Raw genomic sequence first — 25,710 nt, 5'->3', positions numbered from 1 at the left:
CCTGAAGGGTCTTCTAACTCGTGCTGTAGTAGGAATGACCATAAGGAATAAGATATAAGGTCCAGGGAAAGAAGATTTTCTGGACTGACATTTATAAATATCTAAAATGTCTTGTTTATTTTGTTCTAATATATGCCCCATTGTACTTCCAAAGTAATTTGAAGAAGTGTATGTGTATACATATAAAATACACATACATATAAAAATAAACATATCATATGAGTTGGGGAAAATGTGTACAGTTTTACTTACCAGGAAATGACTGAAATAGCGTAGAAGAATTCGTGTCAACTTTCTGGCAGTCAAAGGAAAAGGGAAAATAGGATGTTCCATAGATACCAAGTCTGCTTTCAGGCTATTCTAGGTGCATCATAGGTACTAAAATCAAACTGATGTTTATAGCTTCTTATGAAACTTTTTTCTTTTTAACAAGACAGCTTTGTACTGGAAGATAACCCTTCCTGAAGGCAGTGCACAGAGGACAGGACCTAGAGATGCTGTAAGAGTTCCTTTGTTAGAGTATAATTACCAGAGTTATGTTTGTTTTTCTTATTTATTTATTTTCTGTGTCTGCTTTTAGAGATAGGGAAGGTGTATTTATAGGGGCCATAATAGTATAAACCGTATACCGGCCGACCTTGTTCTGTTACCTTGTTTTCTTGTACTTCACTTCATTGTGCTTTGCAGATATCACATTTTTTTACAAATTAGAGATTTGTGGCAAAATAAAGATTCCTGCATTGTCAGATGATAGCACTTTTTAGCAATAATATGTTTTTAAAATTAAGGTATATAGACTACTTTTTAGACATAATGCTGTTGCACAGTTAATAGACGATAGTGTAGTGTAAACATGGCCTTTATATGCCCTGGGAAACCAAAGAATTTGTGATTCTCTGTATTGTGCTGTTTGCTTTATTGCAGTGGTCTGGAACTGAAAGTGCAGTATCTCCAAGGTAAGTCTGTAGTGCGCCCTGTTGCGAGTCTAGACATCAGCTGTTAGTTTGCCCAGCCTCCTTCCTCTCTTCTTTTGGGAAGTGAATTTCATCTTCACTGTATGAGTTAGAGTTGGGATTGCTGCTGTAGCCAGAGGGTCCTGAGTACTTTGATAGGCACCTGTAGGTTTCAGTTGCCCAGCACCCTTCTCCCCTTTTTCCTAACAGCACTTTGATTTGGTTTTGGTAACCACCCCTTCTTATTCTCAGTCCTTGTAGATGGGGTCACACAGACTCTTACACCCTCATCTGGCTGCAAGCATGGAAACATGGCTCAGGCATAGCCAGTGAGACTGATTTTCTGGGATGTAATTGGAACCACAGAGAAACAGAAGCTGGAAATGCCACAGATTAACAAATGGAGAGGGCCTGCCAGTGAACATAGCTAACGCAGAGGAAAGTGAAACTCAGAGAGAAAGAGAGACTGGGTCTCAATGATAACCTTGAATTTCTGGATCTTAGCATGCCTAAACCCAGTTCAACCTTGGCTTTTTCAGCTGTATGAGCCAGTGCTTTCCTTTTTCCTCCTCATGCTAGTTTGAGTTGGCTTTCTGTCACTTGCAGCTAAGACCACCATTTAGGAACAGTGTCTGAAGTTGGCCTTACATTGTGTATTAGGTTACTGGGAAGGCAAGTCCCAAAGCATCTTTACTCCATACACAAATTTAGGAATTTTCTTATGCTGATTAAGCCTCAAGTCACCAAAAGGTGGAAAACTAGGTATAGATAGATAGAAATATATCAACACGGAATATTATTGAATGATGTTTTCCATCAATCAGTACTTTATCAGATCAATATTCATCCAGAAAGACCTTCAAACTTCCTTAGGAAGAGTGCCAGCAATAAGCCACTTAAAATCAGATGGCACTATTTACACTACCCCTGGGAAGAATAAACTAATTGCCATATATGTCTTTTGTGTCAGAAGTACAAGAGTCACATTAATCTCTGCTCGAGTCTTTCCTAGGAGGATGGGTGGTCTTCGTCCACTTTTATTACACTTGATCTACCATTTGTAATAAACATAGAGTATTCTGAAAACTTTATGTAGAGAGTCAGTGCTCCAGTTTAATTGAAGTGAACCCGTATTGCTCTTTGGCAGGGACTGACCTGTGCTTTATTCGTTTTTTTTTAATCAACCTATTTTATTTAACTTTTAACAGTTTGCAAATCCTGACTATTTTGCTCTGAACCAAATGTCTTGGTATAATAAGCTTGGTGATTGAGGATTTTTTTTTTCCCTCACTGGGCCTGGATTACATTCAAATCATTGTATAGATTAAATGACATTTAGTACATGTGATTTGTCTGTGAAATCCTTAATGTTAGAAAATTTTGACTTTTCTTGACAGAATGTTCTCATCTGTCATGATGTCATTGGCTGATTATCTTTTTATAAAAAGGAAAAATATATATTTAGATAAATAACATTTGTCTGATACAATCTCTCTTTTATGCTTAATTTCTTAGTCCTCATTCACTACTGATAAATATCATATTCAATATCCAAAAAGCACGATTTACAAATGTTTTAAGGCTCAGCAATTGTAATTTTTCCTGGCCACATTACAGCTTCTTGTTTTTGATAGTTCTTTTTGTGGTTATAAGACCTTTCTTAATGACTGCAGGATTCCTTACTTCGGTAAAACATTTGATCTTGGGTGGACTGGCTTTACCCTGGATGGATAAGAAGGTGTTTATTTGTTTCTTTGTTTTGGGTTTTGCTTTTTTGATAGAACCAGTGGGGTATTTTCATATTTACTCCTCCATGTATAGTGTTTTCTTATTCTTAAAGAAATCACTAAGAACATATCTCTTTTGAATTACTAATATTCTTTTAAAATTATTTTTATTGGTTACTCCACATTGTCTAAAGATTCTAAAATTATATGAACTTCCATAATTCAAATTGTCAGGAATAGAATAATCACTCTTAGAGCTGATACTCTTAAGAATATCTTTCAACTCACAAAGAAATTGAAGACTATGTAAACTGCAAAGCACTTTGTTTTTTTGATGCTATGTGAAAGCAAAAGTTTAATTATAATCCCTTTGAATCCTATTTTTAAAAAAGCAATCTGTAGGAATTTATTGTGTAAATAGATTTGGTTTGGCACTCTCTAACCAAGATGATTTTGAAAAAGGTATTCCTAAAAGATGTTACATTATAAAAAGTACTTTAAAATTTTACTTATGCAAAACTTTGGTTCTGTTCAGATTGAAAAATACTTTTTAAAAATTGAAAATTAAGAATATTGAAATGATATGGTTAATATGGTACTCTCTAAAAAACCGAAGCTAATCCATCCAGAAAAATTCTTTCACAAATAACTTTTGAACTAGAAGGATAAATCCAGGGAACAGAAATGCAACCAAAGTTACCAATAGACAGACAATTGTATTCAAATCTTAAATGGGAGATGCATTTTTCAAAAAAATTATTAAAAAGCATTGCTCAAGGAATTTCATATTTTGGGGAGGCAGAAGGTTCCTGCTATCCTGCTTTGGTGATAATGTATTCAGTCCTGACTATCTCATTACCTGAGAAATGTAGGCAAAGTGGAAGGCGTTCTAGAGATAAGTAGCAGACATGACCAAAGGCCTTGAAAATCTGATCCGCAGGGGAACATACAGTGAAACACAGCCTGCTCAGAAAGACGAGACAAGCTGAGCCAACTCTGGGGAGATAATCAGGGTCATGGCAAGAAGCGGCAGGATGGAAGGAACAGTGTAGTACACACAGCCAGCTTCATTAACGGTCTCAGGTTGGGAGCCACTGGGACTGAGGAAAGGACAAGACAGCAATTAAAACTAGATCAATCAGCTCACAAGCACATGTTAAGGATTGTTGAAAACAAACTGAGGCATATTAAAAACTTGAAGAGTTTATTTGAGCAAAAATCAATTCTAATTGGGCAGCAACCCAAATGGAAAGTGGTTAGGAGTGCTCCTCGGAAAGGGGCCAGTGAGAAGACTTAGAGGAAGTGAGGAGCAAAGGAAACAATAATTTGATTGGCTAGAGCTTAAAACCTAGTTGTGACCGTTTGTGATTGGTTTTCCTTAAAAGACTAGTCTTTTAATTTTATAACCTGAGACATTTACAGGCTTAAATTTTGATTTGCTTATCATGGCATTAGAGCCCCCATGGGAAGTTTATATGTATTCCATTTTCCTGGAAGTGGAAGCTCACAGCCTGTTTTTTGTTTGTTTGTTTGTTTGTTTTAAACACTGGATTCTCTGTGATGTCTTTGTTATAGGCAGGACTACCTGCTGCTTGATTTCCGACATCTGTTGGCTAGATAAGTGTCAGTGTCCTGTCTTCTCAGCCAGTTTGGAGTCAACTCTACATTTGATCTGTGTTTGTTAGCACAATTAAGCATGATTTTGACATCAGAATTCTTGACAGTTCAGTAGCTCTGTATGAGTGCCTTCTTAATTCGAAACAAAAATTGAAGCGCACACTTTTTCCTCTTGCCTCTTCTCATTGGGTTCTTTCCAGTTTGGGGAGATCTCAACAGGGTTTTCCACTCCCTCCCTGGGAAGTGAAAGACTTGAGTTAATAAACACGAAGTGAAACGATGAGTTAGACCTCTTTTTCTTCTCTTCAGAGCTACTCTACCCTCCTCCATGCAGCTACAACCTTGTGAAGAAACTGCTGACTCCCTGAGGTGATACCCCATCGGGCCCAGCCCATCACAGAATTTTTACAGGATCTTGGCTCTTCTTGGTCTTTCCTGCCAAGTTTTTCTATTTAGAATTCCATTTCTTGATCTAGCCCATTGCTCAGAAATGGATGAACTATATATGTAAATACATGACTGATTGTTTATTATCATAATAACCTTTCTAGTTAAGGACTTTGCATTTGACAATCGTCTTTCTCAGGTGGCGCCTTAAGGTAAAATGACTTAGAAGGTGGGAGTGTCAAATAGTATGGCATATTGGCAGGGATTATGTTTGTGATCAAGGGGCTTGGAGGCCCTCTCAAGTATGACATCTTGGCATTGGTATATTTTATTCAGGCAGGGGCTTGAGAAAGATAAGGACTCTATTTGTCCCTCAAGACTAACCTAAGGCTTAACGTTCTCAAAAGTTTTCTGTAACTCCCCCCCATTATCGTACAGTTGTCCTCTATCCTCTATGCTTATGTAGTACCCAGTAAGTCATTGGTCAGTGCTCTTATCTACTGTAATTATTGGTTTACTTGTTTGTCTCCCTTACTGTAAGAAAGGAGCTGTCTTGGTCAGCTTTGTCTATCCGAGTAACTACATGGGAGTACTCAGTAAATAGTCACTGTGTGACTGAATGAGTGATAGGCCTAAGTTAAGAAGTGAAAAGGACTTTAAAAGTCTTTTATCTTTCTCTTTTTTGCTCTTAGGTGAATAGTGTCTTTCTCATTTAAACTTAGAAAAATGGTTGTCACTTTGAAGGAGCAAAAAAAACCAAACATACAAACTATGTTAGAAATCTTGCCTGAAAGGTTGAATGAATATAGCTTATTATGCAATTGAAATTTAAATATAACACAACTGGTTCTATAGGGAGGGACTATCCATAGGCTTTTCATGGGAATTTGAATACAAAGCTTAACAAAAAAAAAAAAAAAAAGGATTTATCAGGAAAGTACCTGCCCGCTTTGTCAGAAAGCAGAATAATTTTTAGTGCTGAGAATGTCTGAAATGGACTGTGGTTTCAGATCAATATAATATGCTGGATTATACTTTTAAAAATTATACTGAATTGTGAAATACATATATGTTGGATACATCAGGTAAGTCTGTAAAGAAACTTGAAATATGAACAAAATATAAGTAACAGTCCTTCCCCAACTGTGTCTACCCTAATCTTTAGAAACAAAAAGGTGAAATTTTTTTGGTGGTTGTGAACATGGTGAGCATGCTTATTCTAATGGTTTATTATTACAAGTTCACTTAATAACATAGGAAATTTCGTATACTCACTTACTTACTTATAAATAAAGGTTACTAGAGAAGTGTGGTAATACAGTCTGCCTTGATTCCAGTTATCTTGATTCATAGTCACAACTGGTTGATTGTTTCTCCTTCAGAGGGAAACAGAATCCTTGGAAGAGCAGTTTTAATATACAGTTGGTCAACAATCTGCCAGTAAGAACTGGATTTTGGTAAGACTGTATAAATGACAGCAAGAAAAAGATGCAAATGTCAGTCTTCAAAACTTTTGACTAACTTGGATCGTGTTATTCATGCTGTCATTTATATTTGAGACGTATTATAAACCCAACCCATGATTTTCTTCACCTACGTGCTTTCTCCAAACCTCTCCCTTTCCTGAAATCCTCTCTTAGTTAATGCCATAAACACCCTTCTAGTCACCTGACTGGAAATCTTGAGACTGTTTCAGCTGCTCATTTTCACTCACCTTCCACATTCGGTGAAATGCCACTTCCAGTTGGTTCTGTCTGCAGAGTCCTTTCAGACCGGCCTTTTTTTTTTTCTTTCCTTCATCAGTACAAGCATTGGCTGATTCCAAATTCGTAGTGTTTCTCACTTGAATTAGTACAATACTCAGTGTAACTTGAGTATGTGTTTCTAATATTTGCCACTTACTGTTTGGTAGGGAAGTCTTTGCATTGCTTTTGAGTCTCTCTTGTTGACCCTCTGGTTCCACCACAGCAGCCCACTATTTCCCCGGGGAGCCAGTTTCAGATTTCTGCTTGGTTTATGCTAGAAATGGCAAAGTAAGTCTCAGCCCTTGGATCTGAATCAGAGCAACCTTTGCCAATTTCCATGTAAACTGCATCCTTCTGAGCTAAGTGTCAGGGAAGGTTTATGAGGTAGAGAGAAGGAAGACTGTAATGGGACAGGAATCTCATGCTGTACTCCTCCTTTTCCCTTCTTCAGTCTCTCCAGGCATCCAGTGTCTTCCTGCTTTCCCTTCACCACCCTCTGAATGTCCCTGTATTCTCTGCTTCCTGACCAGGGGCATGGCTTATTTGATGGTGGGGTGGGGTGTCTAGCTGAGAGCTGAAGAAAAGAAGAAAACTTCAAACTACTTCGCATGGACCCAGGGTCTGAGGCACTCTTTGGGGAGCACATAGAATCATGGACTTGGTGGTAACTCAGCCCAGTTTTTCATTTACTTAATCCGACTTCGCTGATGACCAATTTTCCAAACTTAGGGACAGTTCCATTTGCACCTTAGGTTCTCTCCTGTATAAAAAGGTTATGGTAGATTTTAAAACAATCAGCCATGTTTCTGCTTGATGGTACATTCCTCATCATGGCAAAAGTGGTTGGTTGAAGTGTTATAGTAGAGCAGAAGAAGCACAGAAGCCAAGGTAAGAGGACCGATGTGGTGTTGTGGACGTGCTTTTGAAATACATGCCTGGTGCTCTCTCCTGCCCAAACCTCCTCTCTGGCTGTGTAGAGCAGGGATGAGGGAAGGAGGGGAGAGTGCATCAGAGATTGTCCCCAGCAGCCTAGGATGCAGCCCCGTCTCACGGGAAGGAGACAGACAGCCCTCCCCGGCTCGCAGGCTGCTGCTCTATTCTATGTTCTAGCCCTGCCAGCTCAGAGTAGACAGACACTCCCTGTTGAGAGGAGGTCTCCAGACTGAAACGGAGGCATTTGGGTCATGGAGTTAGAGGGTTGAATAAGATTCTGTTATTAGGAATTAGCCCCAGAGTCTTACACTGGGAAACACATTCAGGTCACAGAAAAAAAAAGCAAACTGGTAATGACGAAGCCCATGGGTCATGGAGAGGCCCCACCCTGCAAGGGCAGTGACTGCTCACACTTGTACATTTTAGGGGATAGTTTTTTCCGAAATGAGAAGTCATAGCCTGTAAATACTAAGCAGCCAGCTGTGAACCACTGCAAAGCCAGTCTGGGCACATTTTAATTGGAATAAGAGCCAGAGAAGTGGCCGAATGGACATCTGGCCAAGGAATGGAGGTCCACCTTGGTAGTACTTTGGAGTGCTAGGGATAAAGGGCAGCAAATCTTGTGGTGGCAGCCAGAACCTCGTGAGAATGGAAATGGGGCTGCAAAATGCAGCAGTGTAAGTTTTCTTTCCATAGATGAGCAATAATGCAAAGGTGGATAACTCAGGAATGCATTTGTCCTTTAAATCTTAACATCTTTAGAGAGGTAGTATAATTTACTTAAGCTTTCTTCTTTAGATCTGGTAAAATAACTCTAATTTCTGTGTATATTTCTTCAATTCCATCATTGACAGACCTTCAAAATAATAACCGCCTTTAGATTTAATACAAAATTGGTTTAAACTATGATAAAATGATTTGGGAATTACTCTAGGTTCTTACTAGAGTGTAAATGTGTGCATCTTAATAGGATATTGGATGGAAGTCGTCTCGAGCTACTGTCCACATCCTTGCCATCAAGGACTAGGGATTTAATGACACATTGTGAATTGGGTTTTCTTCTTCATCTTCAGTTATTTTGAATTTTTTTCATTTTCTTAGCAGGAAGGTGGGATTTTAGGAAGGATATCTGAGCTCTGAAACAGACACACATTCAGAGAAGAGCATCGTTAAAATGTTGTGATAAAGAGCAAGGAGAGCAGAGAGCGAGGCTAGTCCAGGAGGGAGTTTTAGGCGGCTGAATCGAGGCACTCAACTAGTTTAGAATGAAAATTTGTTACCACTGGATTTTGGAAAATGAAGGCAGATTAACTCATTTGTAACCCTCATCACTATTTTCCCCTCTCTGGCTACAGGTCATAGAATGTGACTATTAACTTTTCTGAGTGTGAGAAACAGTGCTGTGGAAATATTTTCTAGGAATAGCATCTCCAACTGATCTCTCTAATATGAATGTATAACTATAAAAAGAAAATAATGGCAGCTGGTAACAGGGAAAACCTTTGAATTGAGGTGATATTTCCATTAAAAACTTGAAAGTTATAAGCAGTCCCCATCATTTTATGGAAATGCTTTGTTTTCCCAACTTTTGCGGGGAGAAATCAGTGTGGTCCATTACCAGTCCAGACAAAGGGAAGCAGCTGATTTGTGGAAAGTGCCGATTGCACGTGTGAGTAGTGTACTGTTTGCTTGTTCCTGGAGAGGAACATTCTGCACCTTTGAATATTCTACTGTTTGCCAGGCCCTGGGAATGTCAACAATGGTAGAGTGAGAATGAGATTTGGTGACCTGAAGAGTGGTTCAGCTAGAAACCCCGAGGAAGTTCTCAGGGGTTCCGTCCTGGCTGACAAGGAGTAGCGTGCTTCCTGGGTACTGGATGGCGGGGGGTCTTTGGGGTGGATGTGGGTTTGCCGTCTCTGGTGGTCTCCTAGTGAGGGATTTGGTTCTTCTCTGACGGGGGCAGCTTAGATGTCATCCTTTTTTGGGACAGAGATGTCCTTCTGTCTCTGAGGCTTGATAAATTTCCTTACAGGCCACAGGGACATGTTCTTTGACCGGGAGTAGTTTTGATACAGGATTGCACTTTTTTTAGGCTTGAGTTTCCTACCTTACCACAGCATCACCCTCACATTCTCCCAGAGCAACGTTCTGCAGCCCTGGCGCCTACTTCTCTGAACTTTGAAGGAAGTTCTGCACATGCACTGGGGAGAGTGAGGTCAGTGGAATGCTGAGCCCATGAGGCAGACATAAAGAACAGAGAGCAGTCATTCTGGGCGGTGGTAGGGTTATATCGTAGGAAGAGGGAAACACGAGCACTTCAGGAACATGGGAGGTTGTCAGGATGCTTTCTTTGCTCGGCCCTGGCAGAGGTCTGCCCTCGATCCACTGTCAGGAACAATTTCCTATTCTTTTTCCAGTCTGCATGTCTGTTCCATGGAGAAAAAATTGGCTTCCATTTATGGGCTGTCAATATGACTGAGTTTCGTACTTTTGCCAAAACATTTAACCATTTCCTCTGGACAGCTGAAATCCAATTAGAACTTACCTACCCAATAACCTTATTTGCTTTCATTTATTAAATAAAACTGCTAAAATTTTACCTGTCGGGCTCTCCTTTGAAAGCAGTGGGAAATCTGAAGTTAACTTCCTGCTGAGAAATAAGTGAGACATGATCTTTAAGGTAAATTTTTAAAGGTGATTATGTCCCACAAGCCCAAAAAGTTCCCATTGTTCAGTAATGCCGGTCACATACCACATTAACACAATGGTGACGTTTTTAGATCTTGTCATCAAAATGCATAAAGCTAAGCCCAGTAGAGCGGCCTAGCACCCATGGGAGCAAGTGGGCAGTTCATTAAAACATAAAGTGCTGAAGGAGACCTAAAGTGTTTCCTTAGAGGTCTTTCTTCCTGTATTTGCTGATTGCTTTTAATAAGTATAGAAATAAGAGACTATTGGGGCTTAACTTTATGTAAGTTCCTGTTCAAATGTGGTTTCTTGTGATGTAGGAAACATTTTTATTTTTAATTTCAGAAACATCCAGGTCTGAAATGTGACAGTAAAGAAGTCAGAGTAATGGTTTGAACAGAGAATCTTACGATGCTTGCTTTTAGTCATTGTAAAGGAGAATGGTCTCTGTCTAGAGTCTTAGTTTGGTGACATTGGAAAACCACAAAGATGAGAAGATTAAAGACATTTTTAACTAGCCACCTCAAGAACAGTGGTCTCACGCTGAAAAATGGGTCACAAATCAAATGTTTGGCAGCTTCCATTCAGAGGCATCTAATGTGAAGTCAAACATGTATGTGTAATCAGAAAGTATCTACTTCCTATCAGTTTGTGGTTACATGAAGGTAATTAGCAGTGCTTTTCCAGACCCACTGTTTGGGAGCCTTCTAGTGTATAGCTATGAAGTACCAGCTCCCAGCACAGTTGTCCCCAAGGAATGGCCCACACCCTCTGCAGGGCGCTGCTGCTCTCCCATCACTGAGCCGCCCTGCCTAGTCCTCTGGCCATCAGCCTGGCCTTGTGGACGTCCCCTGTGTTGGGTCATGTCTTTATGGGGGATCCTCCTGGATGTCTTCAGAAACAGCCCAAAGTAGCTCCACTTGCTGTTGCTAAAATGGTAAAACCCTAAGGCACAGAACAGTGCTGTGTCCTCTTCAATCCTCACTGTCCCTGGGGGCCCCACTCTGTCTGGTCTGTGTGGGGTTGGTTGTCTTTTTCCTGTTTTCAGCTTCACTTTGGATCTGGACCCAAGCATTGCTGCTTGTGCTCTGAGTCTCACTAAGTCCCTTGTGAAAATAGTCCTTTGATTTTCTGCTTGAAAGCGGCTTCTTCTCAGAGACTAGAAATGGGCTGTTTCAGGACCAGAGGCTGTCACGTTTCTCTTTCAGCCCTCCACTGAAATAAATCCGCTCCTCCAGTTAGGCCCCGGTGTGTCTCCTCAGGAATAGGACTTCATCTTCCACACCCTGAAAGGTCTGCATCTCCTTTAGGGCCATCCAGGACCACTCATGATGCGTAGAGAAAACCAAAGACAGGAGCGTCATTAAACTCTGCAGAATCCACACATTCAAAATTGTTTCCGGACAGACCTGCAATCTTTAATGTCATCCCCTTCTCTCCCCAATCCCAACAACTCTTCCCAGTAACTTCAGAAAGTGAAGAGACGGTAATCCTGAACCTTCTGTGTGACAAAGAGTTCAAGAGTCATGAAGCTGCGGCAGCACATGTAGTCAGCTCGGGAGCTGGGGAAGTTTGTTTCTGCTTCATTCAGGTACTGCTCTGATTTAATGTGATCAAAGTAGAAAAAGACATTAATACTCTTAATCCTCTATAAATTGGTCCAGGGAAGTATGGGACATAGTGGACAATAAAGAGCCAGATATCTTCTTCTATACTTCTTGGAATTTAGGACTTTTGGGCTTGGTGCAATTTCTTTTCCTTATTCATTACTGGCTCTATTAGGAAATGCTCAAAATACATTGCATTCTTTTCCTTACTTAGAGGGAGAAATTGTATCTGTCTGGTGTATATCATTTTAGTGACAATGTCATGTTACAACTAAAAGTTGACTAAATGGACAAAAGGTTAGCATTGTGATTATTATCTTGGAGGGATTTTGTACTGATTGAAAAATATTTAAGGAACTCTCTAAGGAATGTTAAATTAGAGGTCTTTTTAAGCAACGTAATTGTCTTACTGTAGATTCTTTGCTCCCGCCCTCTAAAATAAAAATGGGGTGAAACTATGAGGAGTCAAAAGTCAGTGGTCTGGGGTGACATTTTTATTTGGGGGAAATCTGTTTGCTGATTAGTGGAACTTCTGGGAGTAGAATTCTTACAGAGGATGCAGGAAATTACAGACTTTGGAACATTCATGCAGATGTGCAGATTTATTGTCTAATCTCTTATGAACAACTTTTAGAAATACAATGGACCCTTGACATGTCAGACTACAGAGGTGCCATTTAGACCACACACAAGCAACCCTGAGGACTGAAAGTGTGTGGTTTGCTGAAGTACAAATTTGAGTGATTTTCTAAACAAAACATTTCGTGGGAAGAATGGCATTATTTTTCATGTTTGCATCTGTCTTTAGTTACTGGCTTAATGAAGACAACTCGATTCTTGTATCAGCTTTTGCCTTCAGTCTGCTGGAACGTATTACTTTTGGTTGAAGTGTATAAAGAAAATCTGTGTACTGGGATAACCTCTGAAAGGTTAAGTGTAATGCAATCATTGTATCGACATTTTTTGAAGTTTTATCACTGCTAAGAAAATTCTTCATATGGTCTTAGAATTATAAAGCCAGAATGAGCTTCATTTCAGATGTGGAAACCAAGACAGCATGTGGCACAGCTAGGATGAGAATACTGGCATTCAGACTTGAAATTCATGATTATTAAAGTAGGCTCTGCCTCACCTCAGGTTTACCTGTCATTGTTTTCTTGCTAAAAGAAACCTTGGTTTTCAAGAAAATGAAAATAGTGTATGTAAATTGTAATTTTAGAAATAATAGATATAAAATTTAATTTTTCCTCTCTGTTTCCCCCAAATGATTTCATTTTTTTGAAGAATAGAGATTTGGTTGACTTTATTGAAGACCCAGAATCCCACACACAGGACCCTCCATTTCTGTAATAGATACGAGGTCTCTTGGTGCAGTATCATTCTTTCACCTCTAGTAGGCACTCAGATATTTGCCAAACTTAGTAAGATTTGCCATAAATACGTAGCCGACTGAAATTACCATCTGGAACATGTCTGTGTGAGAGTGCATTATGAAGTTAAATTTATTCTTTACAGTTCCATCAAGTAGTAATTAATGTAGCTCAAGGAGAAAATTTTTGTGGAATCGAAAATTGCTTTGAGTTGTACTATTGTTCAGGAAGAACAATTTAAAAACTTCTGGGTTCTGCCTCCTTGGCTCGTGGTGCTAGTTTACTGTGTTGCTTTTTTCTCTTGTAGATAGTAAAATAGTGATTCCAAGAATAGGAAAAAATATAAATGTGACTCTCCTTTTTAGGTTCTTACTAATAGAGAAGAAATCCCTTCTAGATTTTTAAAGAGCTGGATTATCAGCAACTTTGTAAATATTTAAGGATTCAGTAAAACTCAATTTGAATTTGGTTGCATACTCATATTTGTAATTTTGGACATTGCATCTGTTTTAGGGCTAATGTGATGTATAGGCTTGATTTATGAGCACTCAAAAATCCACAAACATAAATTAATAAGACAGACTATCAAGCATGGAAAGTGTTTCTATTAATAAGGATAAGAACTTTGCTTTTAGCAAATAAGGTATGGCATGGACTTACTTCCCCCAGAATCTGTTCAGAAGTCCCAGAATTTGAACACTTTGTGCATTCTCTCTTTTGCTTCACATTCCTTTTGGGAAAATTTCTTGAACTATAATCTAAAGAAGGTGGGAGGTGGACTGGTCTCTCTTCAGACTGGTACTTTTTCTTCCATTTAGTTGATTTAAAAAATCTTAAGAGAATAGCTGCTCTCTCCTAGTCAGAATGTCTCTTGCCACCTCTAGTTGTGTGACATCAAGCAAGTTAGCTGGCTGAGCCTTACTTTTGTGATCTATAAAATGAGAATAATATCTTCCCTGATACGGTGTTGAAGGGGATTAGGAGAAATAACGTATGTAAAGGACTTAACAGCATGTGACCAAAGTAAAGCCTCATTTGTCATTACTGAAGAAACTCCTGCTTTTACAATGAAGCCATGTTCCTTTCTCCCTCCATAAAACATTGCAGCTGATGCACATGGCATGCTGAATGCTCATGGCTAGAAGTTACTCAGGAAGGTGTAGCTGAGGGCCAAAAACATTGGCATCACTGGGGGTGACCACCTGGTATCATCGCCTTCTTAGAAATGCAGATTTTTAGGTCTCAACCCTAGACTTGCTGAATAGGATTCTGTATCTTAATGATCCTTGGGTGATTCGTAAACACAAAGTTTAGGCAGCACTATGACAAGAACACCTGCTTTAACAAGTGTTTGTTTTCAAATCGTTTAATACCAGTTGCTCTTGCTTTTGTTATTACATAATTTTTAAGTATCGCATAAAATGAAATAAGAGTGTGAAAAGAGAGAGGTTTTTAAGAAAACTAAGTTAAATGTTTGAGAACAACAATAATGATAAATGAATTATAAAATGTGCTGTTGAAGTGTGGGTGAGGGAACTGTAAAGACGGGGAAAACGGTAAAAATCTATAGGATTTTGAGCTTTGAGTTCTTCTGTTGCATGGTTTAGCTCCTAGACTTCAATGTAAAGAAATGTAATACGACTTAGTCAGTAGCTGAGGCCACTCTGAAAAGAGTTTGTGGTCAGCTCAAAAGATGAGGGAGTGGACCGGGAGTTAACAGCTGCCAGCCAACTGCATTTCTGGGCAGCCAGTCCCTTCTTAAAAGGAAGAATCAAGCAACACTCACAATGTCTACCGTGATCCCAATCTGTTTTTTTTTTTTAATCTGCAAACCTATGGATACATGCATGGTATAAATAAATAAACCTACGAGATCAATTTCTTATTTATCCTGTTGCATGAAGACACCTACAAATGTGAAGACTTTGAACATCCTGAGTGCAAAAATACTTTACGTACTTTAATGATGGTGTCTGGAACTTGAGAAATACTCAGTCATGCTCTCTGCATACCAGTCTCTATAAATAGAGTCATCAGCAGTCGTCCCCAGAGCTCTGAAGTGAATCTTGACTGATTTTCAAATTACTGTGTATTTGCTTACTAATCAAAACTGTGAACACAAATTGGCTTGGCCAGAAACCACCAAGGAACTATCCAAGCAGATTTGGGAATGTGTCTTCCATCATCTGTGCTATGTTTTACAGACTACAAATAGCCAGTGGAGAAGGATGTTTATCTGAATCATCTGTCACTGTCTCAGGCTTTCTTACATAAAGGCAAGCTGATGTGGCAAAAAAAAAAAAAAAAAAAAAGTGTCACTTGAAGTGAGAAGGTCTGTATTTGACAATGGCCTCTGTCATTTAGTTCCTGATTTAATGTCATTCGTTATTGGTGGTCACAATGTCTATCTCACAGAAACTTGGGAAAGATTAAGGAAGTGGATTTGTTGACTCCTTTCAGTGAACCAGTAATGTTATTACATTTGCTTATTATCTACTTTAATTCTCAAAATGCTGTGAAGTTAGATGTCTACATTTAATAGATAAGGAATGTGATAGAGTTACCAAGTGGCAGAGATCAAATTTGAGCCAAATTCTATTCAGTACTAGAAGCTGTGTTCTTTTCTTTATACTGACCTGCCTCCAAAATAGAAGTTTGTGAAATTCACGTACATATGTTAGTATTATAAATAGAATGTCAAAATAGCACTCTTGATGTCTCAGTTCTGAGACTACAGTGACCACAAGAAAAATATGACAGGTGTCCAGTAACTCTACAGAATGTCCTAACGCATGAGGTTAGCTCACACTGGAGGTCCCAAGAGATTGTAAATTAGTTTTCCAGCATTTTCCTGTCACGTACTTTGAGAGTATAAAAGAGTTGTAGTAAAGAGGCCATGGGAGAAAGGATTTATTAGGAGAGTTGTAACTATTCAAGACCCCCAATCTCTCCCTCCCCCACCAACGGCAGAATGAAGATGGAGGTTTCCTCCCCCTCAAAACCAAGTTAGGAATGCTGAGAGGAGAACCACTCAGAGAAGAAAACTTGGTATGCTTAAAGCAGCTTAAGGAAAAAGGCTGATGTCTGACCTTCATCAAAAAGCCTATCACTGTGAGACTGGTTGCAGCTGCCCCACCTGATGGTGGCGAAAAGGTTTCTGTGCTTTCACTTCTAGTGATGTATGTTCTCCAGGGACCGAGTGTGGGTGCATGGGAACCAGGCTGGAGGGAAGAGGTGGCCCTACCAGAGGGGACGGGTGGTGGGAGAATGTCCACAAGCTGAGAGAATGTCAGCAAGTAAGAGAGTGAACCCTCCACGTCCCACCTCCCCCAACCCTGCGCCACTGAAGGGAGCCTTCGTCAGAGGGTAGAATCTGTACTAGAAATAGAAAGCTGTGGGCCCTACACATCCAGAGACAATAAAGACAGATCACAGAGGTGCCTACCATGAAAACTTTCCTCCACCAAATCCCTGCCTAAGGGCTCAGAAACATCGGCTGGCATGATGAGGGGACAGAGGGGTACTGATGAGAACCTTCTGCCCTGCCTCGGCTGCAGTCCGCTCGGCCAGATTCCAGGACTGAGGGGCTTGGGGATGGACGGAGTTTTACATTGAAAGAAGTTTGGAGTTAGTGTGCTAATTCTGCTGTCCTGAATATTTAAATTCCTTAAATGAGATTATTCTTGTGAATGAGAAGTTACCTTTACAAAGCATCATCTAGCAGTGAGGAAAAACCAGTTTACAGAATGAGTTTAAAGGAAATAATAAGGAGTGAAAGCGCTCGTGATTTCTCCCTTCAGAGGGCAGTTCATTCACATACAGGCTTTATTATTACCTGAATAATACAGACCTCTATATAATAATACCAGTGGTCTAAGTAAAAGTGGACTTGGTGATGTTCCTCATTCATACTCAGCAGGTTGTGGGTGATGATAAAGGCCAGCTGATTGAGATTTCCTGGTGTGAAATTAGAGACCTAGAAGGAACCTTTATGATAACCCGATGTCTAGTACCTAGCACAGTGCCTGGCATCTTAAAAATATCAAACATCCATTAAACATTTGCTGAATTGAATATAGTCTTAGATCCTTGTTTTACAGATTCAGAAAGTGATGTTCAGGGAGGTGAAGTGGTAAGTTCAGACAACTAGTTGGGGGCAGGACTGAGACCTTCTATCAGCCCATGGCCCTCTCGTTACTTCTCCACTCTGGGGTAAGCGACTTCAAAAAACACAGCTGTAAGTCCAGGTAGGTAATTAGCCTCAAAAATTTGGGTTTAACACAGCCAAGATTTATTTCTTGCACGTGCTGCGGAGTTGATGTGGGCTAGGTGGGGCTCTGCTCCAGGGATACCAGGTTATCAGAGGCACCACCGTCTGAGGCTGCTCCATCTCAACGTGCAACTTCTAGAGTGGCTGCAGGAGAGGAAGAGAGCAGTGGAGAAGGCACACTGTCATTCACTCTCTTGAACTGAATGTGACACATGTTATTTTCCACTCTTAGGGCATTGGCCAGAATAAGCATATAGTCCCACCTTCCTGCAAGGGAACTGGCAAATCTTCCAAAGTACCATGAGAGAGAGGAGAAATGGATTAATAACGTAGTAATTGTTACCACATCCAGAAATGGAAACTCACTTTAACTTTTGTTCTCTTATTTAATTATGTTCTATTAAAACTGAGAAATGATCTCTGTCAATTGCAAGGCTACAAGGGAGAATGATTGCTGGCTGGTCAAGTCAAAATACCTCTTTATAAGCTTTCTGTGTGCCACGTATAAGTTCATTCTTGCTTAAGGAATTTCTGCAAAAGACATTTATAGCCACATACTAGAGCAGTCTGTTAGAGCAGTCTATAGTGCTGATCTGGTAGAAGAAAGTCCTGTGATGATATGTTTTATTGACTGGTGTTCTGTCTTATTTGATATGGAGGTTTTCCAGCCAAAAACAGGCCCAGTATACTAACAGCCAAATTGCCTCCCAGAAAGAAGAACACACTTATTTTTACCCCTCCTCCCCCAAAAATATATATATTCATTCTTACAACGAATGGCTTAATTTCAAAACTTTCAAAATATGGATTTTGTTTGAAAGTGTCAGAGAGAGATATGAAATAAGAAATTAGGGGTTGAATGGAACATGATATGGATAAAATGGGGAAGAAGATTGGGTTTTTCTCTTGCAGTCTTTGAGTTACAGACATTGAGTTACAGCTCAATATTTTTATTACCAACAACATCTTTTGGTGCTTAAGAATATTTGAGATAAGGTGGACAATAGAAGCTTATCAATAGGAGCACCTAAATATGCTTGGTATGATTTCAGTCTTCTCAAGCTTGTTGAGGCTTGTTTTCTGACCTAACATGTGATCTATGATGGAGAGTGTTCTGTGCGTGTGAGAGGAAGGCAAATTCTGTTGCTGTTAGTTGGAATGTGCTGTATGCATCTGGGTCCATTTGGTCTACAGTGTTCAAGTCCTCTGTTTCCTTATTGATCTTTTGTGTGAATGTTCTATCCATTATTGAAAGTAGAGTATTGAAATAAAATAGGTTAATTTTATTCCTTTGAATAGGCTTTATTTTCCCGCTTTTTCCTGTGCCTTTGTAACTTCATGTTGGGATATGTGCATTTGAAAAAGGAGTTACCTCTCCCAGTCTTTACCAGTTGGCTTTATACAAGAAAATGCCTTCAGCAATCAGCCTACCTAGAGATTCTGGGAGCCTCTCAAACCTTTTCTGTGTCTTTTCTGGATTTGGTGCATAAATTCTCAGTCAGAGGGGTTCACATTTCTTTTCTCAGGAGCTTGTAAACTCTCGTTCCCTCTGCTGTCTGTCTGCAGTACTGCAGGTTCTTTGGAGCTGCTGCTAAGCCTCTCAGCTTTCTTTTGTTTTTAGCAGCCCCCAGGCTTCTAGGGTATTCCAGTCCCATCAGTGTTCCCAGTCGGGGAGACAGGGACAAGTCTCTCAGGCAACCCCTTCCCTCAAAGGCTGCAGCACTGGAGATATGCTCTGACTTTCTCATTTCCCAGGGAGAAGCCACTAGCTGAGAGTTGTGTAATGACTTTCTGGATTAACTCTGCCTTTGGTTAATTTCCAGAATTCTGAAAAATGTTGATTTTGACAATGTTTGCCAGTGTTCTCATTGCTTTTGTGAGGAGCAGCTTTTTTGGAAGTTCTCAGTCTGCCATTCTGGATGTGCACTTCCTCTGTTTTGCCTTTGTTCTTAAAATATACTTGTAGTTAGTGAATAATCTAGATTAATACTCATTTTATTGTATCTTGCTGGTTCTATCATTCTACTGTCTTCTTGCTTCCATTACTGATGTTGAGAATCAACTGTCTAATTCACTCAGAAGTTGTCTGGTTTTCATCACTGGTGGCTTTTTAAGAGTTCCTTTTTTTTTTTTTTTTTTCCTGTGGGTTTAGTCTGTGTGACCCTGTGAATTTCTTTTCATTTGCTCTTTTTGGCTTTGTTGGGCTCCTTGTGTCTGTGGATTGATGTGTTGCAAGTTTATGGAAAATTCTAAGACTGTCTTTTCAGATATTACTTGCAACCCATTCTTTTTCTCCATTTTGTTTGGAGCTCTGGTTAAATATGTTTTAGATTTTCTCACAGTGCTCACGTCTCTTCTGCCTGTTTCGTCCATCGTGTGTGAAATCTGGATATTTTCTTCTCCCTCTTCTTCCAGTCCATGAATCTTCTGTGTCTCTGCCTAACCGTCTACCAAACTCATCTCCTCTCTCAAATGTTATATTTTTTATTATAGAAATTATATTTGATTTTTTAAGAGGTAGAGATAAAGACTTTTCTTTTTCTTTCAGTTTTATTGGATATTGACATACAGCACTGTGTAAGTTTAGGGAGTACAGCATAATGGTTTGATTCTTTTACCATATTGTTACATTTTTTCATAATTTTTGTTCTTTGCAGGTAGCGTCAACCTTTTTTTTATATGTTTAAACATAGTCAGCAAAGTTGTTCTCTAGTCTGCACAGCAATTTCAATGCTGATATCTTTGCAGGTCTGGTTTCTATGTGCCTAGTCATCTTTGGCTGTGTGCTATGCAGCCTGTTGATTTTTTTTTTTTTTTTTGCCTACTGACAAAGTATGCACTCACACATTTGAGTTTGCCTTTGCCAGGCAGTTGTGCACAGTAGGGAGCTCAAATATTTCTGGAGAACTTAAATTATGTTCAGAAGTTGAAATTTACTAGTTTGTCCTGAAGAGTGGAGTGTGATGTAATTCTTTAATAGTTATTAATTCACCCTCATCCTGAATCCTTAATGGTGTAACCTTCTGAGGATGCCAGCTCATTGTTGGGAGGGAATTTTTAGGTTTTTTTTTTTTTTTTGAATATTAGTTGTCTTTCCTCCTTGTCAAAATTAACATTTGTGTTGACAAATGCCCTCAGTGTGCTACTGCCTTCTGAGAGCACTTATCTTTCTTGTTTTCACTTTCCTGTTTTTAATAAGATAATTTTAATGTTTTATCAAGGTTTCTAGCTGTTTTTTGAGAGAGAATTAATCTGAATTATCTAATCAACTCCTAACAGAAATAGGAATTCCAACTGTGCATATTCCTTCAAAAGTGCAGCGTTTTGCTCAGAGAGCTTAATGGATATCATGCGGATTTTTTTTTCCCTTCCTCATTAGGTCCACTGTTGGCTTTATAGGCAGATCAGTGATTTTTCCGTATTTTCTCAATATACTATTCTTCAATGCTTGTGCTTCTAAAAAAAAATGCGTGTATATATATGTGTGTGTGTGTGTATGTATACATATATATATACACACACATACACACACACATCTTTCTATTGCTCTTGTCTCTCCAACTTTCTCCAGAACCCGTATGACAGTCCTTCTCTATTTGTGTTAATATTGCTAATTCACTTTGTTACTTCTGCACTTTGCATCTTTGTAGGGTATGAGAGTTACTCCTGACTTTCTTTCCAGCTAATTTTCCATGAGACATATCCTGTTCTTCTCTCATGGTTCTATTTTATCTGTCCTGCTGGGGCCCTCCACAGAAGGTTCTGGAGCTGTATCTGGGCACTCTTAGCCCTCTCTTCCTCATTTTTCAGTTTAAAGATTTCTTGGTTTTACCAGTAGGTTTTCTGCCCAATAGAATCCTCTCAGGCTTTAGGATGGGCAGGCAGGCCCTCAGCAGGGACTCAGAAAACCAAATTCTACTTTTCACTGATATCCTCAGATTGAGCTCTTCCTAGTTCACCTTCTTTCTCTGACAAAGCTACTGTCATCATTTGGAAGAAGAAATGAAAACCACCTGTACTTCCGTGACTCTCAGCTTCTTACCTAAAACTTTCTGACGGGCAGAATTGTTTTTTTTAATGATGTTACTATTCATTCCTGTGGGAGTAGGAAGAGTATGTCTGGTGCATTTAATGAGCTTTGGCAACCTTTTCATCAGGGCTTAGACATACGCTCTAAGACTCCAGTTATCTTAGGACACATTGTGATACCAGGACAGAAATCTACTGCAACTATTGCAAGAAAAAGAGGGATTAATTGTAAGAATACAAGGCAATATTATAGAATCCAGTTGTGGGGAACACAGCCAGGTCTCTTGAGAGAGAGAAAGTAACCATGCGGCTATTTTTTCCATTTCTCTCTTTCTCTTCTCTCTGTCATCGTGGTCCCTGCCTCTATTCTCAGTGTGTCTATTTTGTTCTCCTGATTCTCTTTCTTATTTATCTTGTATATATGGCTAAAAATGGCTACCACCTCAGAATCTCTGTGGACTTATATCTCCAAAGCCCATATAATTAATAATTTCTCTATCTGTTAGTTGAAATTCCTGAGATTTTGATGAACTCAGTTTAGATGAGATGTCGGCCTATGTTTCAGTGTGCTGTGGCAAAGACAGTGAGGTTATCTGGTCGTGTAAGTGGAGGCAGTGATCGGTTTATCAGTACATCAACATTCTCATATTTTTAGAATGGAGAGAGACTGACCACTTTTTAAATACACGAAGTGTCTTCTTTGATTCAGTTAGTTCAACACACATACCAAGTGCAGGGATAGGCAGTTACTTATTATTAATTTTTTTTTGTTTTTTTAGTTGAAATATAGTCAGTTTGCAATGTTGTGTCAGTGTCTGGTGTACAGCACAGTGCTCCAGTCATACATGAATATATGTAGGTTTGTTTTTATATTCTTCTTATTATTAATTAACTTGTAGCTTGGTGGGTTTTAGGTTGTTGTCATTGTTGATTAAATGCTTCAGTTTCACCCTCCATGACACATAGCTGTCATACAAATGACCAAGATTTATCTTTCCTATGTGTTTTTCTCGTCACTAAGTTCCAAACTTTGGCTTTGCTTTCTTTCTGAACTTCCAGAATTATTTCTTCTATTCTTTCTAGTCTTCCAATGAAGTGGAGAAGAGTTGCTTTCTCCCAAATAGGGATACCTGCTTGCTTCTGAAATATGTATCATCTGTGAAACTTGTGAATCAGACAGACCTCATGCGCACTTTGCAGGTTCCTCTCTCTCACAAGATGAGGTACAGACCCTGCTGGTTCTCCCTGGGAACGGCCTTGTTCCATGTCTCACAGGGGCATTGTTCTAGTAAGCTCTTCTCTGCTAACTAAAGAGTCTGTGGGTATCTTCATACACTTTGTAGCCTTTGGGATGACTTCTGTAACCTGGAGTTCTTTTCATATTCTAGATACTAACTCACTGTTTAATCTTCCATTCTGTCATTTGTCAATTTAAAATATCTATTTAACAAAGGGCACTATTGTTGACCAGGTATCTTTATTTTGATATAAATTCATTTTTGTTGTCTTTTGGTTTATGCTGTTTGTTTAAAGAATCTTTTCTGCCTTTAAGCTGTTTGCTTATGTATTTTTGTAAATGCATTTATTTCTTTTTTTATCTTCATGTATTTTATTTTATTTTATTACTTTTCTTTTTATTAAAGTATAGGCATTTTACAGTGTTGTGTCAATTTCTGGTGTATAGTACAATGTTTCAGTCATACATGAATATACATATGTTTGTTTTCATGTTCTTTTTCACCATAAGCTACTACAAGATACTGAATATAGTTCCCTGTGTGATACAGTATAAACTTATCTATTTTATATATACCAGTCAGTATCTGCAGATCTTGAACTCCTAATTTATCCCTTCCCATCCCCTTCCCCCCTGGTAACCATAAGTTTGTTTTCTATGTCTGTTCCTATTTTATATATAAGTTCATTTGTCTTTTTTTTTTTTAGATTCCACATATGAGTGATATCATATGGTATTTTTTTAACATTTTTTATTGATTTATAATCATTTTACAATGTTGTGTCAAATTCCAGTGTTCAGCACAATTTTTCAGTCATTCATGGACATATACACACTCATTGTCACATTTTTTTCTCTGTGATTTATCATAACATTTTGTGTATATTTCCCTGTGCTATACAGTGTAATCTTGTTTATCTATTCTACAATTTTGAAATCCCAGTCTATCCCTTCCCACCCTCTACCCCCCTGGTAACCACAAGTCTGTATTCTCTGTCCATGAGTCTATTTCTGTCCTGTATTTATGCTTTGTTTTTGTTTGTTTGTTTTTGTTTTTTAGATTCCACATATGAGTGATCTCATATGGTATTTTTCTTTCTCTTTCTGGCTTACTTCACTTAGAATGACATTCTCTAGGAGCATCCATGTTGCTGCAAATGGCGTTATGTTGTCAGTTTTTATGGCTGAGTAGTATTCCATTGTATAAATATACCACATCTTCTTTATCCAGTCACCTGTTGATGGACATTTAGGCTGTTTCCATGTTTTGGCTATTGTAAATAGTGCTGCTATGAACATTGGAGTGCAGGTGTCATCCTGAAGTAGATTTCCTTCTGGATACAAGCCCAGGAGTGGGATTCCTGGGTCATATGGTAAGTCTATTCCTAGTCTTTTGAGGAATCACCACACTGTTTTCCATAGTGGCTGTACCAAACTGCATTCCCACCAGCAGTGTAGGAGGGTTCCCCTTTCTCCACAGCCTCTCCAGCATTTGTCATTTGTGGATTTTTGAATGACGGCCATTCTGACTGGTGTGAGGTGATACCTCATTGTAGTTTTGATTTGCATTTCTCTGATAATTAGTGATATTGAACATTTTTTCATGTGCTTTTTGATCATTTGTATGTCTTCCTTGGAGAATTGCTTGTTTAGGTCTTCTGCTCATTTTTGGATTGGGTTGTTTATTTTTTTCTTATTGAGTCGTATGAGCTGCTTATATATTTTGGAGATCAAGCATTTGTCGGTTTCACTTGCAAAAATTTTCTCCCATTCCGTAGGTTTTCTTCTTGTTTTATTTCTGGTTCCCTTTGCTCTGCAGAAGCTTGTAAGTTTCATTAGGTCCCATTTGTTTATTCTTGCTTTTATTTCTTCTAGGAGAAAATTTTTGAAATGTATGTCAGATAATGTTTTGCCTATGTTTTCCTCTAGGAGGTTTATTGTATCTTGTCTTATGTTTAAGTCTTTAATCCATTTTGAGTTGATTTTTGTATATGGTGTAAGAGTGTGTTCTAGCTTCATTGTTTTACATGCTGCTGTCCAGTTTTCCCAACACCATTTGCTGAAGAGACTGTCTTTATCCATTGTATATTCTTGCCTCCTTTGTCGAAGATGAGTTGACCAAAAGTTTGTGGGTTCATTTCTGGGCTCTCTATTCTGTTCCATTGGTCTGTATGTCTGTTTTGGTACCAATACCATGCTGTCTTGATGACTGTAGCTCTATAGTATTGTCTGAAGTCTGGGAGAGTTATTCCTCCAGCCTCTTTCTTTCTCTTCAGTAATGATTTGGCAATTCTAGGTCTTTGATGGTTCCATATAAATTTTATTATGATTTGTTCTAGTTCTGTGAAATATGTCCTGGGTAATTGGATAGGGATTGCATTAAATCTGTAGATTGCCTTGGGCAGTGTGACCATTTTAACAATATTGATTCTTCCAATCCAAGAGCATGGAATATCTTTCCATTTTTTAAAGTCTTCTTTAATTTCCTTCATCAATGGTTTATAGTTTTCTGTGTATAATTCTTTCACCTCCTTGGTTAGATTTATTCCCAGATATTTTATTACTTTGGGTGCTATTTTAAAGGGGATTGTTTCTTTACTTTCTTTTTCTGTTGATTTATTGTTAGTGTAAAGAAATGCAACTGATTTTTGAACATTAATTTTGTAACCTGCTACCTTGCTGAATTCTTCAGTCAGCTCTAGTAGCTTTTGTGTGGACCTTTTAGGGTTTTCTATATATAGTAACATGTCGTCAGCATATAATGACACTTTTACCTCTTCTTTTCCAATTTGGATCCCTTTTATTTCTTTCTCTTGCCTGATTGCTGTGGCTAGGACTTCCAGGACTATGTTGAATAGGAGTGGTGATAGTGGGCATCCTTGTCTTGTCCCAGATTTTAGTGGGAAGCTTTTGAGTTTTTCACCGTTGAGAACTATGCTGGCTGTAGGTTTGTCATATATAGCTTTTATTATGTTGAGATATGTTCCCTCTATACCCACTTTGGCGAGAGTTTTTATCGTAAATGGGTGTTGAATTTTATCAAATGCTTTTTCTGCATCGATTGAGATGATCATGTGGTTTTTGTCCTTTGTCTTGTTGATGTGATGTATTACATTGATTGATTTGCGTATGTTGAACCAGCCTTGT

The 25,710-nt window shown here is 38.8% G+C and overlaps 1 long non-coding RNA gene across 5 annotated transcripts in view; it reads left to right on the top strand.

Moving 5' to 3' along the window:
• The window catches only part of LOC116281291 (uncharacterized), a 53,255-nt gene that overhangs the window by 10,232 nt on the left and 17,313 nt on the right, over positions 1-25,710 (top strand). Inside the window, exon 1 of one of the 5 annotated variants that reach the window (XR_012074493.1) lies at positions 11,535-11,641. The exons of the other annotated variants lie outside the window; for them this stretch is intronic. This is a non-coding gene — a long non-coding RNA (uncharacterized lncRNA). Of the gene's footprint in view, positions 1-11,534; positions 11,642-25,710 lie in introns of those variants that run through there. 5 annotated transcript variants of the gene reach the window in all.

The sequence above is a fragment of the Vicugna pacos genome, chromosome 7 (genome assembly GCF_048564905.1).
Source record: "Vicugna pacos chromosome 7, VicPac4, whole genome shotgun sequence".
Classification (NCBI taxonomy): domain Eukaryota; kingdom Metazoa; phylum Chordata; class Mammalia; order Artiodactyla; family Camelidae; genus Vicugna; species Vicugna pacos.
Note: the sequence above shows the minus strand (reverse complement) of the source record. Positions and strands in the feature narration are given on the sequence as shown.